Source organism: Pipistrellus hanaki, assembly GCF_964339955.1.
Source record: "Pipistrellus hanaki genome assembly, contig: scaffold_45, whole genome shotgun sequence".
Classification (NCBI taxonomy): Eukaryota; Metazoa; Chordata; class Mammalia; order Chiroptera; family Vespertilionidae; genus Pipistrellus; species Pipistrellus hanaki.
Genome location: NW_028182288.1, coordinates 626,104 through 645,000, shown reverse-complemented (window position 1 = coordinate 645,000; position 18,897 = coordinate 626,104). Strand labels below are relative to the sequence as shown.

At 46.1% G+C, this 18,897-nt stretch overlaps 2 pseudogenes across 2 annotated transcripts in view; both read left to right on the top strand.

Moving 5' to 3' along the window:
* Nucleotides 1–18,897, top strand: part of LOC311616066 (sulfotransferase 1C4-like) — a 168,761-nt pseudogene that overhangs the window by 28,150 nt on the left and 121,714 nt on the right. The gene's annotated exons all lie outside the window — the stretch shown is intronic.
* On the top strand, nt 8,329–8,899 carry LOC311616067 (M-phase-specific PLK1-interacting protein-like; annotated as a pseudogene). Its single transcript has one exon. The product of its transcript is annotated as an M-phase-specific PLK1-interacting protein-like (transcript).

Here is an 18,897-nt window from a genome sequence, read left to right as displayed (position 1 = left end):
AGCGCAAGAGCAGCGCAGCGCAGCGCTTCACCGCGACGGACGCCGCCGGCCCCCGGCCCGGCGGGACCCTCCCCCGGCTCGGAGGGGGGAGGCGCGGGCCACGGTAGGCAAAAGGCATAGGCAACAGCTGCGTGTCGCCGTCGTCGCTCGGCCCCTCAAAAGCCGGAGCAGAGGGGCCCGAGTGCCCAAACACAGGGGCGGCTACCGAACGCGCTTCCAGAGGAGGGGCGGCGGCTGGGGGTCCGGTACCCCAAGGCACCCTCTCGGAACGCTCCAGAAGGGCTTCCTCACCGAGGGCGCGTCGTCCCCACCCCAACACAAGCAAACCCCCATCGAGCCCGCAAAGCCACACTTGCGTGCGACACCGGGGGCCGGAGGGGAGGGGGCCACAGGGGAAACTACGACCCGGACCGACTCAGCACAGAGCGGGGCTGTACACGCAACGAGCTCCAGCGATAGGGGCCGCCGAGAGAGAGGGGAGAGGGAGCGAGCCCGCGCTGCCTGGGGCTCGTCCTCTTTACTCACCCGGGGCCTCACATTCAGTTATAGCTAAAAGAGAGCCCCGCGATGCTGCATCGGAAAGACTGGCAACGACGCGACAGGAAAAAATACTAGCGACGTAGGAAATAACAGGCGGCAGCGGAAAAACACCTCTCGTGGGTCAGCCAGCGGCGGCCATCGCTGACTCGGCCCCGTCGCGATTGTCCGCGCGGCACAGCGTTTCGAAACCCGGGCCCCTCACGCGAGGGGGACGGGCGTGCCTCACCTTGTCCCGGTCAGACTACCCCCGCTCCGGAGCCCCTCTTCCGCGGCACCACCGACAGCGGCGGCCCGTTGGGGGACCCGCGGGGAACGGGAAACGACACCACCTGCTCGGCCTCGGGCACCTGAAGGACCGAGGGCCAAGGCGGGAGAGCGCGCACGCCCGACGGCAGAGGCGCGTGCGGCGCGACGGCGGCCGGCCCCTCCCCGCCGCCGGGAAGGCCAGCGCGGAGTGTCCGCTGCCTCACAAAGACCAACGGGGGCGTGACCACCGCCGAGGTCGGCAGGGTTCCGCACCCCTTCCCCTTCCACACACCGCCATCGGGCAGGAGGGTAAGAGCGAGGGGCCCGCGGGCAGAGCGAGAAGCGCGGTTCCATTCGCCAAGGAATGTCCGTCCCTCGTCAGGCGCGGCTGAGGCCCGGCCCGGGAGAGCGCGACGTCACCACATCGATCAGGCGCGGGGCCAACGAGCACCGAGGAGAAGGGAAAATGAGGCGCAGACAGCCGCTCGGAACGGGCCTGGCCGCTTTTAGCCTCGCCACGCAAGCCCTTCTTTTCCTCTTTCCTCTTTCTCAGGCACCCAGGGACATCGTGTCCACACTAATCTCGTGGCACAAAATGCCAACTTCAGGCAGAGCATGGATGCGCCCGGAGGCATGGGCGTCTGTCTACATATCACGCCGGCCTCAGGGAAGGGAATCACGGCCACCGGAGGCCCCACGGGACCCCATCGCCACCAAAGAAGGGCGGGGGAGGGGGCAAGAGAAAGAAACGGGGCTATCTGGTCGACCCCCGAAGCCCGTAGTCAAGAGCGTGCTTCGGAGCAGGCGGCAGCAAGAGGTTGTCCTCCCCCCCTGGAGACACGCCCAAGGGGCCGAGACTCAGGGACCTTCCGGAACTGGCAGGAGGGACCCCTGGGCGGGGCGCGGGCTGGAGAAACCTGACTGCAGTGGAGTGGCGAGAGGAGGACTTGAGGTGTTTTGGGGGGAGCAGTCGTATTTTCCCTTGAAGGCAGAAGTCCTGGGCCGTTAGAGGACGAAGAAGTTACTTCATAGAAAGCCGTGTGCAGTTTCCCTTTAGGGAACGGCCTCGGCTGCAGAAGCTGACGCGGCTGCGCGGCTCCTGGTGCGCTGGTGACCTGTCCAGCTGGCCGCCCTCCTCCTTCTGCGAGACTCGCAGTGCTGGGCGAAGAAACCTGGTAAATGTATTGATTTTTAATAGTAGTCGGTGCCCTGAGAAAGCCGCAGCCTTTCTGTGTCTGCCCGAAGACAAGCATGTGGGGGCGGGAAACTCTGGTGGTGCCTCCGTAGGTTGTGGGTTTCAGCAAGTAGACATCAAGATTCTCTTCGAGTGACTTCTGCTAGAGGTAGAAAGTTCTCAATTCACTCCAAGTGCAAAGGACTTCAGTCATTTCTCTGGTGGAGCCACAGAGTAAAGCAGCTGCCAGTACTCGGCACTTCCTGCCGGAGTCACTTACAGAACATTGCAGGGATAACAGTCACTGTTCCAGAGAGCTGGAAATATGCTTTGAACATCTCTCTCTGTGTCTGTGTATATATACACAAAATTACCTTCGAGTGACTTTCTGAGTAAACTGAAGGTCTGTGACATATATTTGATTTCAGATAGGAAGGGGGAGTGAGAGAAAGGTAGAAACATCCATGATAAAAGAAAAGCACGGATCGGCTACCTCCTGCATGCCCCCTACTGGGGCTCGAGTCTGCAAATCCACCCTGTGTCCTTGACTGGAATCAAACCTGGTACTCTTAGGTCTGCAAGCCGAACCTCTATCCAATGAAACAAATTGCCTAGGGCTGAACACATCTTTTATAGAAAGTGCCTTGAGGTGGTACAAGCAGGGCCAGCGCCATCAGCGCGTGGGAGCAGGGCTGCTGACAGACAGAAGACAGGGGCCATGGTGGAGGGGCTGTGTGGGGGTTTCGGAGGATGGGCAAAGACCCATCCCTGTGCCTACCACAGCCTCATGATCCACAGTTCCTTTCAAGGTGCACAAATTCATGCACTGGGTCCTTAGTGTGTGTGTATATATATATATATATATATATATATATATATATATATATATATATATAAAAGGCTAAGTTGACTCATGCATGTGCGATATGTATACAGCTCTCACTGGCACCAATCGCACACGTGTTTCCATCTGTCATTGTCAATCATGAATTTGGTTCATATGTCTATTATAGAGAGAGAGCTAATAGCAATACTAAAATATTTTTTCTACTTTACTTTCAATGTGCATGAATTTGTACACAAGGCCATTAGTGAGTAATAAGCATGGAAATTTTTGTCCTAAGGGGAAAAGAAAAGAATTCTCTAAAATTCTTAACCAACTATTCAATGATTATAAAGGGAATCCTAGGTCAGAGGTTGGCAAGCTATTTCTGTAACAACCAGAGACTCAATGGCTTATGGTTTCTGCAGAAACTCCAAGCCTCTCATTATTGAAGATCAGTCATTGACTCTATGTAAATAAGTACATGTGGCTCTATTAGAATAGATCTTTTCTTGTGAACAATAAAGTTTGATTTTCATGTAATAGACCTATATTAGTCAATAAGGCTCCCCTTGAATCTCAGAGAATTAGTCATAGGACCCAGCCTGCTGGGACCTTAGACTCATGGGGACATCTCTGTTTCACTAGATGGAGCAACAATGTAGTGGGCTTCCTATACCCACATCTAGGAACACATGACTCTTCAGCCAACACTGTACATCAGGGCCAGTCAGAATCACTAGATTCTTCTTGGATTTGCTGTATTTTAGGCTCATCATATCCACCCAGAGTTCAATGACTGATTAGACAAGGCCCAGTGCCCCTGCCACTAGGGGATCCAATGTCTCCCGTCACATTGAGAGGGTGCAGTTCCCAAGGTCTGGTTTTCATTGAAGAGTCTTCAGGCAGCTCTTCATATGTGCTATTTTCAGTCATCACTACAATTCCCCATGCATTGGTAAAAGGTATGCCATGTGGGCACTCCCAGAGTGCAATAGGGCTCACATCACCAATCGACTCCAACATTAACACCTCCCTAAATTTTGAACTGCTTCTTCATAAATTAAAATGAGGGAGAATGGGCACTTACATGTCACAGAGAGTAGCACACCACCTCAGAGGTTAAACTCTCCCCTCACCTTTAGTGTCCTACTGGGATTTGAGTTTAGTCGAGGTAGTAATTGTCACAGAAGAGCTCACTGTCTTTGCTAATCTTGTTTGTTTCCTCTTGCACATTTTACTGTTCCCTGATAAATCCTGAGTTATTCTACTTTCCTCCTATGTGGGTTATAGCAACCATGATCCATTCCAATTTCTCTCACATCTGGTTTGAAACCTGTGACAAAATTGATCTCTTCATGCTGTATCAGGTGTCTTGGATACAAATCATGTACACTGTTTTGGAGCACTCAGAAATATTTCAGAATGTCTGTGTTAACACCACAAACGTGGAAAGAGAACTCAAAATCCCCATTGTGCAATGGGCCTCTAGTATCCTATATAATAAAAGGCTAATATGTAAATAGAATGGCAGAACAAGCAAACAATTGGTTGCTATGTCCACTGTTCCAGAGCACTCAGAAATATTTCAGAATACTCAGAAGAGTTTAACCTCTGAGGTGGTGTGCTACTCTCTGTGACATGTAAGTGCCCATTCTCCCTCATTTTAATTTACGAAGAAGCAGTTCAAAAGTTTAGGGAGGTGTTAATGTTGTGGTGTTATCACCACAGACATGGAAAATAACAGCCCCCACTCCTCCATTTAGTGATGCTATAGCCCAATATTTACTAAGTGTCTTGAGCAAAATCTGGATTAGAACTTGTTTTTTTTTTTTTAACACTGAATAAATGATTTATCTTTTTGTAGGCACAATTCCTGACTAACTCTCTGATGACTAAGACCCTACAGCGCACCTACTACAATGCAGTCTGAACAGAAGCTCACCCTGATATTAGTGAGGAAAAGGAAAGTGCAGAGAAACTTACTCATATTATTCCAAAAGAAAATAACATTGCTCACCAATATCATACACATCTATCAGTAGATCAGGCAGTGACTGCTTCAATGTCACAGGCTACAGGGAGCTTTCTATGAATAACAGTTCTAGATAGACAAAGGGATTCCTTGTTTGACAGGAGGGCACAAGGCATCACCTCATATAACTGCTTTGATCAGTCCAGGTTTGATCAGGTATGGCCCACACTAATAGATGTAGTCTTCCCATGCAGGTCCCTTAATGATTCTGTGAGTGACATCACACCCAGGTCATAAAGGACAGCTCAGGTTGCATGGTAACCTAGTGGACCGTATTTAAGATTTGTTCTTCTTACTCAGAAAATCCTGTGGGACAAATCTCCATCCATCCCCAGGGTGATGACCCTCACCTGAATGTTTGTCCCTCTGATGCCCTGATGGACAGCCAGAGGCTGGTGCCATTGCCGCCCACAGGTCCATGGGAGCCAGGAAACCCATGCAGCTTGGCCCCTCATTACCTCTTTCCCTGCTCTGACCAACCCAGGGAACCTTGATCAGATTTGCCAGCTTTCTACGATGAACTTTTTCCATTTTTTTCACTCTGGCTTGAGATTATTGACACAAACATATACTCATACCCTGAAGCTATTTGTACTGAATCTGAGTCTAGGCTATAAGTCATGTAGACAATGCATGTGTTTTGGACAACTCAGAAATTGGTCAGATGGTCTATGTCATCACCACAGACATTCACACCGGAAGTCAGGAGAGCCATTGGATTGGCTCAGCCATTTTCATTGCACCTAATGGTGATGTCGCCCTGTATTTAGAAACTGCATTGTTGGGTGGACTCTGGAGTTAGAAAGTAGTTCTGTAACTCTTAGTGATTTACTTTTCTTTTCATAGACACTGTTCCTCATTAACTGTCCGATGGCTAACACCCTGCAGTGCTTGCTGCTGACGAGTCTGAACAGAGGCTTCATGTTATCCTTACTGAACCAAAGGTAAGTAAATAAGGATATCCTCATGTTAGACAGGGAAAAGGTATCTTCTTTATTAAACAAAAGTGTCTTTGAAAAATTGTTACAGAAAACAGAAGAAAAATAAAGCCATATCAGAGAGATGGAGTTACATTTCTTACGCGCAGGTCCAGAGGAAAATGTATCTCAAATTCTGGGCCCCAACATGCAAGAATTTTCACTATTTATATGATTTTACCTTCTTTGTCTCACAAATATGGAGTGTTTCAGGCCCCCTTTTGCAAGTTTTTAAAGAGCCCGGATGTACTGGGGCTTTGACACCTCAACCAGAGGCCTGGCCTGGCACCAGCACTGATAACCTTGTCTGGGGAAGATTTAATTTACAGGAGCCAAATAGCAGGGTTAAAATTTCAAACAGCAGCCGAAACCGGTTTGGCTCAGTGGTGGAGCGTCGGTCTGCGGACTGAAGGGTCCCAGGTTCGATTCCGGTCAAGGGCATGTACCTGGGTTGCAGGCACATCCCCAGTAGGGGGTGTGCAGGAGGCAGCTGGTCGGTGCTTCTCTCTCATAGACGCTTTTATCTATCTCTCTCCCTTCCTCTCTGTAGAAAGTCAATAAAATATATTTAAAAAAAAAATTTCAAACAGCAGTTTTCATACAAGATGGATGCTTCAAAATCAGTTATGTATTCTTGGGATATAGCCTTGTGTTAAGGAAAAAAACATTGAAACCTGTAAAGAATTTTTTAATGAGTTTATTTGAGCCAAAACTGTCGACAATTGCCATGAAGCAAAACCTCAATGGATTGAGATAATGCTCCAAAGAATGGCGGGTTACATTTCTCTATTTATACACCGAAATCAAAGGAGGGACATAGGTGAGTTACATGAAATTCATTGGTGATGGAGTAAGGAGGCGGGAGAAAGCAAAGCAATGGAAAACTCCTGGGATTGGATAAAAAGTAAAATGATGGATGTATACTCAGGTGAGTGCAGGAACAATTAACATGATAAAGAAGGAATTTGAGGCATCTGTTCTGGAGCCCACCACATTTGGTTGTTCCCCAGGGGCTCCGGAAAAAGGGAAGTTACAAGTTACCCAGACATCTCACAGATATGTTATCTTAGAGGCAAAAAGGCAAATGGGCTCAGCAGAAAGATCAAAGTTGATCTTTGTCTGGGAAAATATCTTGGACATGACTACCTACTATAACCTGTTAGATATTTAATTTTCAAACCATCTTTTGTGGTTATCTTAGGTCTCTGGGTTTGCAAGACTGCCTTGCAGGCCTTCACTGAGCTTGTCAGGTCAGCATGTGGATTTTTTCTTTCACACGTGTGTACATGACAGTGGTACGGTAGTTGTCAACACAGATCTGACAAACTGAGAACCCTACAGTATGAAGAATTTACTCATTTATTCAATGACAATCATGTCCACATCTTTTGAACATTATCATAACAATCCAATTCCTGAATTTCCTGGTGAATTTCTTGTGCCTTCATTTCTTTCAGAATCAGTGGACCGAAACTCTCATGTGTGGCCTAGGGGGCAGGCGGGGGAGGGCTTATTTTCGGGGTCCGCCTCGTTGGTCACTCGGAAGGGAACCTGTAAGTATGTCTTCTCTGGGAGGAAGTCTTATTGTCAGGCAAACACAGTACTTACTGGTCGCTGGGCCCAGAGGGCGACCTTTCTGTGGCATTCTCCGGGAAAGCCCATCTCTCTGGCGTCCAGTCTGGACCAGGGGAAGGTGGGGCTTCTGCAGCCACTGGGGAGCCCCGTCCTCATTCACAGGGCCCCACGGCCTTATCCAATCAACCACTTCCGGGTGTTGCCTCTGGCCCCTATCCATTCTCGGCTTGGCCGCTTCTGGCTGATCATTGAGCCGAGGTGGCTGCCGCCTGGCCTCAGCAGGCCTCACCGTCAGGAGGACTTCTCCCCACCCCCGCGCCCCTCCCCACCTCCCATATCCCTGGTGACCAGCCATTCTCCTGCTTAGGTCACAGGGGCCTGGCTTTCACCTGGCCCTGCCCCCCACCCCCACCCCCGTTGCCATGACAGCCATCAGTTCACCTGGCCCCGCCCCCTCAATGACTTCACCGCCTTCAGCACTAGGCCAGGCTCCGCCCCTTGTTCCAAAAAACCCCGCCCTCTCATTTCTTGGACCAATGAGCGAGTGGCACTGACCTCACAGTTGCCCTCCTCCTCACGAGGCCCGCGAGGGGGTTGGGGGGGGGAGGGGTGTAGGAGGAGGCCTTCTGCTCACAGGTTGCCTGCCACCCGGGGCCCAGGTCCACAAGCACACAAGCACGGGGAGGCCAGCCCCCCCCCCCTTGCGGACAGCCAAGGGCCTCCATGAGTCTCGGAGGCCCCCACCGCCCCCACCACGGGGCATCTCGCAACTGAATATCCTGCCACCCCTAAGGCCCTGTCTGTGGGCTTTGACATCCGGGAGAGAGCTGCGTCAAGTCCGCCCGAATCACTTTCCACTCTGGGGGCACTGACCCGCCCAAACTGAGCTACTCTGTTTCCCAGATAATAAGATATTGTCTTATATTAATTTTTGCTCCAAAAGATGCGCTCGGGAGACATGCATCGCCAGAACTTCCGACCGCCTACGCCTCCGTACGGCGGCGCGGGGGCGGGAGGCTGGAGCGGCAGAACGGCTACCGCCCCCCCCATCCCCTCCCCCAGAGGGCGGCGGCAGTGGCGGCGGGGCCGCAGCCGCCCTCCCCTCAGGACCGGTCCGGGAGCCTGCACCGCCCGCTGTCCTATGGGTCCCAGGGCAGGCCCTAGGGGTGCAGCCCCTCCCAGGGGCTCAGCGAGCAGCAGCGGCAGCTTCCCCAGGGGCCGGTTCGGGTCTCCGTCCCCCAGGCGGCTACCCCGGCGCCCAGGCCAGGTCCCCCGCGGTGTCCCAGCAGCAATTCGGCCACTCCCTGGGGCTGCAGGCCCACCCCCAGGGTTCTCCGAGGACATCTACACCTTTTGGATCAGGGCGTGGTAGAGAAAAAAGAACGTCTAATGAGTTGGACACTTATTTCAAACCTTCAATGTTTGAAGACCCTTGGGCTGGCCTAGAACCAGTATCTGTAGTGGATATAAGCCAACAATACAGCAATCCTCAAACATTCACAGGCAAAAAAGAAAGATATTTTTGTTAACATTTCTGAAATTCAACTGGAAGCTTCATGTGTCAGGAACATGTTGCACAAAACTCACTTGTGCACTTAAATTGAACCCTGACATGGTGACTTTGACTGAATACTTACTTAGTTGAGTCTTCTTGGAATTTTTCATCATGTCCAATATTGCGGGCATTAGAAAAGAAATATGGTAGGATAATTTGCAATATTTAGCTCTCTGAAAGTGCCTACCACATTTTAGAAGATTTGCAGTTTCCTACAACTTAACATTCTTGGTTATATAATGGACATTTGTCTTTTAATGTTTTTCCAGTGTTTAAAATAATACATTTTGTCTTTCTACCAAAAAAAAAAAAAAAAAAAAGATGCGCTCGGTCTTATGTTCAGGGGTTGTGGTATTTTTACATGAAGAAGTAGATGGTACACATTTATTGTTAAATGAAAATTAAGGAAATTTATTACGTGTGTACATTACGGTGGTATGGTAGTTGTCAACACAAATCTGACAAACTGAGTACCCTACAATATGAAGAATTTACTCATTTATTCAATGACAATCATGTCCACATCTTTTGAGCATTATCATAACAATCCAATTGTTATGACCTCACCGTTGCCCTGCTGCTCACAAGGCCCTGGAGGGATTGGGGGGGAGGGGGGAAGGGGGAGGCCTTCTGCTCACAGGTTGCCTGCCACCCGGGGCCCAGGTCCACAAGCACACAAGCACGGGGAGGCCAGCCCCCCATTGCGGACAGCCAAGGGCCTCCATGAGCCTCGGAGGCCCCCACCGCCCCCACCACGGGGCATCTCGCAACTGAATATCCTGCCACCCCCAAGGCCCTGTGTATGGGCTTTGACATCCGGGATAGAGCTGCGTCAAGTCCCCCAAAATCCCTTTGCACTCTGGGGGTACTGACTGACCCGGCCCTACCGAGGTACGCTGTTTCCCAGAAAATAAGATATCGTCTTATATTAATTTATTACGTGTTCATTACGGTGGTACGGTAGTTGTCAACTCAAACCAATGAGCAGAGGGATAATGCGCCTCTCCTGGGCTTCATTGACTAAACCCAGCCCTCCTTAGTGCATGGCCCTTTGGGTAATGTAGCAATCTAGCCTTGCATGTGGCTCTAGGATCCCAATCACCCACTGACCATTGGGAATATTGTTGTGGTGAGTGCAAGTGGCAACAGACAACTTTAGGTTTTAGGAAATCATCACAGGTTTCTAGGGAGTGTTGTCTACAAAACTTAACTCCTGTTTGGAAACATTATTTCAAATTCCGTGACTCTTAGAATGCTGCCTCAGGTGAAAAGTATTATTTCAACTATTTCTTAAGACTTCAAATCTAAATGGATAAATATATGCAAAGGTATTTTAATTGACTTTTACAGAGAGAAGAATGATAGAAGCACAGAGTGGCTTCCTTCTTCATGGCCCCCTAATGGGCTACAGGCCATAACCACAGCAGGTGCCCTCAAATAATAACTGAACCAAAAATTTTTCTGTGCATCGAACTACGCTCAACAAGCTGAGACATTTCAGCTTGGCTCTTTTTTGTTTTGTTTTGTTTTGTTTTACCATCAAAACATTACATTATTAAGAGGAAAAGCAGGCTATGAGGGAATATATTTAATCCTATCCAACTGGTTTAAAACGAAAATGTGAAAGGATATATAGGCCAACACATTGACATTTTCTATATTGTCTGGATGTCTGTCATCAGTACACATTGTGATGTTAAGGAGCTAAGAGTTACTGAATGTTTACTGCATGGGCCAAGCTTTGATTCAATGCTTCACGTGAATTATTATTTCATTTAATTCTTTTTGCAATTTGAGATGGTTTCACCATCTATTTGATGGGGAGGAAATTCAGGCTCAGAGTCTTAATATATATTGATCCTTTGTAGAGTTAATAAAGGCACGGCTGGAAGACAAACTCATGTGTCTCTAACCACCTTGCTCTGCCTTCTGATTTTAGGCTCTGCTCACTTCTAGAGGGTGGAATCGGAAATGCATTTCCATTAGGACAGGCTGGATGTTTTGTGGGTAATGAGCACCTCCAAAGCTTTAGTGGCTTAATGTAAAGAAGGTATCTTTCTTGTTCATAGCACATGAACACCCTGGTTCTGCTGGAATCAGGATAAAGGAGCAGTCAACATGTAGGTTCCTGCTGGGTGTTATCAGAGATAGACAGAGAGTGGCTGGTCTCACTGGATCCAAACTCTTCTGTTAAAGGTTACAGGCTTGACTCCCACATTTTATTGGTCAAAGCATATCTCTGGCTGCAGCCAACATCAGGGTCTGTAGCAGAGCCTGACCTACTTGATGAGCCACAGGAAGGGAACACATGGTGCCAGCCTCTTTTAAGGCTGCCTAGGGGCAAAGGAGAGGAGTGGGGACTGGTAGGAAATGACAGTGGAAGTCAGACAGGACAATTTGCTTTCTCTTTGTCCACCCAGACTTTGTTCCCCAGCTGCCCAATACTTAATATTCATAGTTTTGAACTTCAAAGAGAAGGCGTTTGGTCAGATATCTTTTGCAAAAAACTCAGAATCCACTTCTGAGGTAAATCCCTGCTGCCAGGGTTCCCCCATTGTGGTGGGCGTGAAGACCACATGTTAATATTATTGACTAGGAAGGTTACTGGACCGCAAGCATTCCAGTGTGCATGTTCTTTTATATTAACAGCAGTCACTACACTGCCTCCAAGATTCTTTGTCATTTGCATTGCCCAGGTGAGTGCTCCATCACGTGGAGCTGATTGGAAAAACGCTGACATTAACATCCATGGTGATCCTGTGGTTTCCCTTCATTCTGTGCAGGTACCTGTGCTAAGTGTGGTCCCTTCATATTTTACCCATTCCCACTTCAGAGAGCACTGAGCCCATTCTGCCTCCTGGCCCCCTTGTTACCAGGTGATCATGCACACTCAGTAGATGACCAGAGATTGGAGATCCGGGAGTGATGCTCAGAGCAGCTTAGGCACCTTCATCTATAAGGTGTAGGCCAGGATTTCCCATGGGCAAAGGGATGACCTGCTCTCCAGAGATTAGTAGTCCCAAAGGAACCCCAGCCTGTATCCTGGGTATGCAATTCCTCATTTCCAAGGGGGATTCAGGGGCCTAGGTTTTACCCCCTCAGCTCTCTCCATATGGACACACCCACTTATAAAATTTCCAGGAAACCAGGATCCCCCAGACCTCCTCAAAGGCCTAGAGTCTTCCCAAAACAGCACCTCAACACTCTATAAGTCCTTTCTGTCATCAGACTCTTCCCCAGGTCCCCACCTTCTGCCATCATAAGGTTCAATGAATTGACCCTTCACTTCATCCATCCTTGGGGCCTGAGATTGGACCCCCAAGGGGAAACCAGAGCCTGGAAGACCAGGGACAGAAGTTGCTCAGTCTGGAGTTCAGGAAGAACATATTGTCCTCTCCATCACCGCTCAGGATGTTTCCTATGAAGCTGACTGTTGCCACGGTGTGCAGCCACACAAACTCATAGGGAAACATACAGATAACAGAAGCAGGGAAAACACTCAGGTACAGAGCACTCACAGCCTATGGTGGGCACTCACGTGCAGAGCTTATGGCAAGGCTCATGGGGACCCACAGTGTAGACACTAGTAACACCTTGTCGGGAACATACACACAACACACAGATAAGAAAATACAGGGTCACTCAGCATGTACCACAGGGCATATCCACACACAATGGACACATACAAGCACACACCTGACCAGACTCGTATGGACACAGAACACAGAAACAAAGAGGACACAAACAGACGCAGATACAATTAGGAACACTCAAAGGGGAAGCCAATTCACACATACAACCAACACACAACATGCAAAATAAACAATTCCCCAAATGTTGAGTCATATTAATTCACTGTCTTGAAAGAATTAGAAAGGATTAAGGTGCTTTCCTGGCCATGTGGCTCAGTTACTTGGAGTTTTGTTTTATACACCCATTCAAATAAAAGTTGGTTCCTAGTAAAGACACATACCTAGGTTGCAGATCCATTTCTGGTTGGGTCATTGATGAGAGGTAACTGATTAATATTTTCTCTCACATCAATATTGCTTTTCTTCTCTCTATTGATCCCTTCCTCTCTCTCCAATCAATAAATCTATAATCTGGTGAGAATTCAAAAAGGAAAAAAAAATATTTAAGGTTTTGAGTTTTCAAGAATATACTGTTAACTCTAAATCCATCTCTTTAGAACAGTTATCTGAATACTCTGAACTCAGAAGTCTGTCTTCTTTCCCATGAGGGACTAAGAGAATCAATATAACGGATCTTAGAATCCTTTCTAATTTTGTTTTAAACAAATAGGATAGGCTTATGTATAATCTTTCATAACCTGTTTTTATCTTTATCATATGATATTTTTTATATTAAAAACAAGAAATTGGCCTCCTGGGATGGTTCAGTTGGAAGAGTATGGTCCCATTCTCAGAATGGTTTCCAGTTGGATTCTCAGTGAGGACACAGGAAGGGGGGGCATGGGAGCTCAGTCCTCAGTGTGAGTGCTTGTGGAAGACAGCTGATGAGAATTTGTCTCTCACTCTCTACCTTCCTCTCTATTTAAAAACAATTAAATAATGTTTATATAAATCTATTAGTATTTGTGGTCTTCAGGAGTAATTGAAATAATACATTTCACCTCAAGGAGCATTCTGAGCTTCACAGATTCTGAAATAATATCTCCCAACAAAAAGTCAATTTTAGACAACACTACCCAGACACCTGTCAACACCCACTGAAGCCTAATGTCATTTTCCAGTGACACTCCTGCTCCCAAACACCAACATTCACCATAGTCAGTGAGTGACTGTGAGAGAAGTTAGCTTGACACATAATCAGACAGGTCAGGGGTCCAGTGCAAAACAAAGGCAGGTGTAACATGGGCAGGGGCAGACATGGCAGTTTGAACAAGCCTAATGATAGACACCAACCATGCAGAAATAATAAAATGTTTCTGAACTCAAAGCAAAAGGCATGGAGAACTAGGGAGTGTCTTCAACAATTAGGTGAACTGAGGCATAGAAACAGGAAAATTTCAGGTTCCTTGATGGGAAGTAATAAGAGAGGGAATCAATCAGGTGATGACAAGAATAAATGGAGACAAAGCTTATAGCAAATATCTACCCCTAGTCCACAAGTCTTCATGACCAACCCATTCTTGGGCCCCCTCCCTGCATGGGGAGTCTGAATCTGCTTGCAATAAATTTGACACATTTTTGCTGAGATATTCTGGTCAGTGATTTCATTCTTTGGCTTCACAAGACAAGAACACGGAAAAATCCTCACTTCACCATTCCTGTTACAAATTTGGATGCAAATTCCACCTGGAAGGATTCAAACAGTATATTAAATAAAAGGCAATGCACCTAATTATGACTGGGTTTAGCCAATAAAAGCCAGGCGAGAGGCATACTATCCAGGTACACGTGGTTAGAGCTGGACTTCCTGTGTTTTTACCTGGTGGTCAAGTTGACCTCTTTGGTCTTTTTCTAGAGATAGGCTTCAGAGCACCAGGCCTCCATTAAGTTCAGACATCTGAGGCTTGTTGAGTACAAACAGGCCAGGATTGGGGCCTCTGTGCCTCCCAGACTCCTCTCCGCTTACAGAGTTGGGCTCACTTGATTTAACCCTCCAGTCTTGGATGCCAGTGCCTCTCAGGTCCTGCAGCTCAGGCCGCAGCATCAGGGACAGTGAGTTGCTCCTGGGTAACACAGGGCATGATGGGGAAAGAGGGTAACAGGCTGCAATACCACCATGTGAAGATTTGGTGGTGTGACAGAGCTAGAAGGATTTTGGAAACTCAGGCCTTGTTTTGTGTCTAAAGGCAAAACAAAGAAGACGAGGCAAAGTTTCAAATAAGGAATTTTACTTTCATTCTCGGGAAACAGGGCCATGGATGGTCCTGAACAAAAGAGGGACATTATCTGAGGTAGGGTTGTAACTTACCTAAGCAGCTCAGAAGAAGAATAGACTAGAAGAGAGAGGACAGCAGTTAGGGACAGGAACAAGTCCTATATAAGATAAAGTTATTGGCAAGAATGTGCACTGAGAATTGAGCCCTGAAGTAGTGCAGTCATCTTCAGGATCCTGGCAGTGGTTGCCAGGCTCTCAACACACATTTCTATTTCCACAAATTTCTGCAAATGGAACAACTCTTGGGGGTACTGATCTGTGGAGCTGGCTTTAGGGCCTCATTCTTTTATGATCCTGATACTGCCTTACAACTGTTCTAGTCCTTGGATCTGGAACACCAATCCCAGAATCCTAAGTCCAGGTCTAGGGTCCTGTGAGTGGTCCCTGTTTTTGGCAATTAGTGAAATGATATGTTGGAGGTCCTCCCAGGCACAGTTTCCAGAATGTGCAAAGGCTTGAGGTGAAGACTGAGCTGGGTCAGGGAGAGAGAGAGAGAGAGAGATAGAGAGAGAGAGAGAGAGAGAGAGAGAGAGAGAGAGAGAGAGATCAATGATAAGATAGAATTATTGATCAGCTGCCTCCTGCACACCCTGCTCTGTGGAACGACCCTACAAACTGGGCATGTGCCCTGACGAGGATTCCAATCTTTGCTTCCAATCTTCACTTTCAGGTTGATGCTCAACCACTGAACCACACTGGCTGGGCTGATGGCAATAGTCTTCACTGCTTGTCAATATTTGCTGCTATTGAGGCTGGGCTGGTCCTCCCAAGAAATGAGGAGAGGGATGGCCATGCCTATATAGGGTCACCATTTTAATTTTGTAATAGCAAAGGGATATCTAGGATTTATATGGGACCACATTGCAAGGCTTTCCTTAGATATATGTATAACTGGAAATGCACTTTTTTTAATGTGCACTATTTGGTGTAGTTGAACATGATGTAAAGCTGAAAAAAATCACAGATGAAATAGGGTTCTCTGTTACCCACATCCTTGATGGGAAAAAAGTAGGCTTGTTGATGTGAGTATGCCAAACAGACAGATAATTCTCTTTTTCGAGTAACTAGTGTATATATATATATATATATATATATATATATATATATATATATAACAATCATCTCCTTCCTGCATGACCAATTATTGGGTATTCAGGAAGGCATGTGCCCTGACCTGGAAGCAAACCAGTGGCTTTCAGTGAGCATGGTCTCACCCAACAAAATGAGGCACAAGAGGCCAGTTTATATCTGTGCTGTTAATTATAAATTATTGTATTATTTTCAGTAGCAACAATTCTATGTAAATCTACTTTTGCCACACCCTGACAGCACTTTGGTCAGCTTTCTGCTTCCCAGCCCTCCATTCAGGCATTGATTTACCTTCCTGTACAATAGAGTTGTTCATAATTTTATTGGCACAATAAGGTGAATTCTCTTTAACAAACACTGGCTTCCTTCATGCTACACAAATATTTTGAGATTTGACACTATTATTTATGCAAATAGTTAATTTTTTATTTCTAGGAAATATTGAATTCTTTGGATAATCACTTTAACTATTGAGTTGTCTATGGTTTCAGTTATTTCTATGTTTGGGGTTTTATATATTCAACATCTGGGCCCTAATCAGTTTGGGCCTGTGCAAAGAGCATTAGCTTGTGTAGGAGGCGGCTAATCACTGTTTCTTTCTCATCAATGTTTCTAACTCTACTCCTCTACCTTCCTCTCTGTAAAATAATGAATAAAATATATTCAAAACAATTTTTAAAAATTAAACAGCTGGGGAGGTTGTATTCTGTTCTTTCTACAGGTGTTTGTCTTAGGTATCATTCTGTTCCAGGTGACTGTGAGTGTGTCACATTTTAACATGTGGGGAACTGTGATCTAAAGTGGTTCAATCACTTGGCCTTCCCACCACCCACAGTAATGAAAATTCCGTTTTGTTTTTTTTCTGCAACCCTGCCAGAGCATGTGAAGGTAAATCTTTTTCAATACTACCCCATCAGTGAGTATTGTTAAATTGATTTCGTTTTAATTCCGTGTCCCTAAAAATGTTTGGTGGTGATCATTTCTTCATGCAGTTCTTTACACTGTCTTTATCTCCTTTGGCAAAATGTCTGCTCGGGATTTTTGTCTACTTTTAAAGTTAATTTATTTTTCTTTCTTTTTTTTAAGTTAATTTCTTATTTTAACCAATAGGAAGACATTGCAGCCTCTAAGACATATGTTTGAATTTCACTCGTTCCTCAGTGACTCAAGTGACTTCTTTGCCATATAAAATTCTTGGTTTGGAATTCTATGTACAAATAGTTTTTTCTCAATTTTTACTTTATGTATGAGTTATAGCCCACTCGTACAATACACTTATAAGTTTAATTGCATTGTTCACATTCTCTACTGGTGGTCTTTAAGTATAAGCATTTAATAATACATTAAGTGAAGTCTAGGAAATAGTGCACATTACAAAAGTGCATTCCCTTGCTCGTCAGTTATACATACACCTAAGTAACGTCTTGAAATGTGGGTCCATATAAATCCTAGATATCCCTCTGTTGTTAGAACATTAAGATGACAACCCTATATAGACACGACCATCCTTCTTCTCTTTTCTTGGGAGGACCAGCCTCGCCTCAGTGGCAGCAAATATTGGCAAGCAGGATTTTGCTGGTGTAAATACTCATCACCACAGTTTGGCACGTCAAACTGCCAAAATGATGCCATTGAACATGACTTAAGATATTTCATTAGTACATCATATTTTATTTTCAGCACACTTGATACAGTAGCAATGAATATGCGTACGAACATTCATAATTAAACAGCTGAGTTATTGGAAAGTGACAAGTTTTAAACATTTTTAAAACATTTGATATAACTGTAATTAACTTAAATTTTAAATATATATATTTAAATTATTTTTTTATTAGAGAAGAGAGAGACCGAAACACCAATGATGTGAGAGAATCACTGATTGGCTGCCTCCTGCACGACTCCACCCCCCACACTGGGAATTGAGCCTGCAACCCATGTTGTGCCCTGACCAGGATAAGAACCACGACTTCCTGATTCATAGGTCAATGCACAACCATTGAGACACACCAGCTGGGCTTCATTATTAAAAAAAAAAAAAAAAAAAAAAAAAAAAAAAAGTGTAGTTTACATTGTTGATACTATTACGAATGTCTCCAATTTCCACCCTGTGTATTCTTGGTGGATCACTTGCAGTCCTAATATCCTCTTCCCCTAGGAGATCTGTCTACCTTTTACAATGAGCTAAGCCTATGGGTACGTCTTTTTTTAAAAAAATATATATATATATATTTTATTGATTTTGTACAGAGAGGAAGGGAGAGAGATAGAGAGCTAGAAACATCGATGAGAGAGAGTCATCGATCAGCTGCCTCTTGCACACCCCTACTGGGGATATGCCCGCAACCAAGGTACATGCCCTTGACCGGAATCGAACCCGGGTCCCTTCAGTCCCCAAGCCGATGCTCTATCCATTGAGCCAAACCGGTTTCGGCTTTGGATGCCTCTTATTGCTCCCCAACCATCACTCTTTCTGCACAACACTTGTATTCACCTAACTCAGTGTTTTTCAACCTTTTTTGGGCAAAGGCACACTTGTTTCATGAAAAAAATCACGAGGCACACCACCATTAGAAAATGTTAAAAAATTTAACTCTGTGCCTATATTGACTATATATAAAGTAATTCTCTTGAATAGGAATCAAATAAACACAAAGAAAGTATTTTATAATTACTTTATTATGAAATATTAAGTAAACAAAATAGTGAAAAATTATAAAATTCTTGTCTTGTCTGCACCTACGGCACACCAGGCAACATCTCGCGGCACACTAGTGTGCCGCGGAACAGCGGTTGAAAACGCTGAACCTAACTCATTGGTTTGGTTTCTAGCTGGGCTCCACTGTTTAGAAAACTACATTACCCAGAAAGAACTGCACAAGTGTGGGCGGAGCCAAAGGGAATTATATAGCCTGTGCATCCAGTTGGGGCGGGACTTCTGCTTTCCTCCTCACAGCTGTCATTTTAACTTCTTAG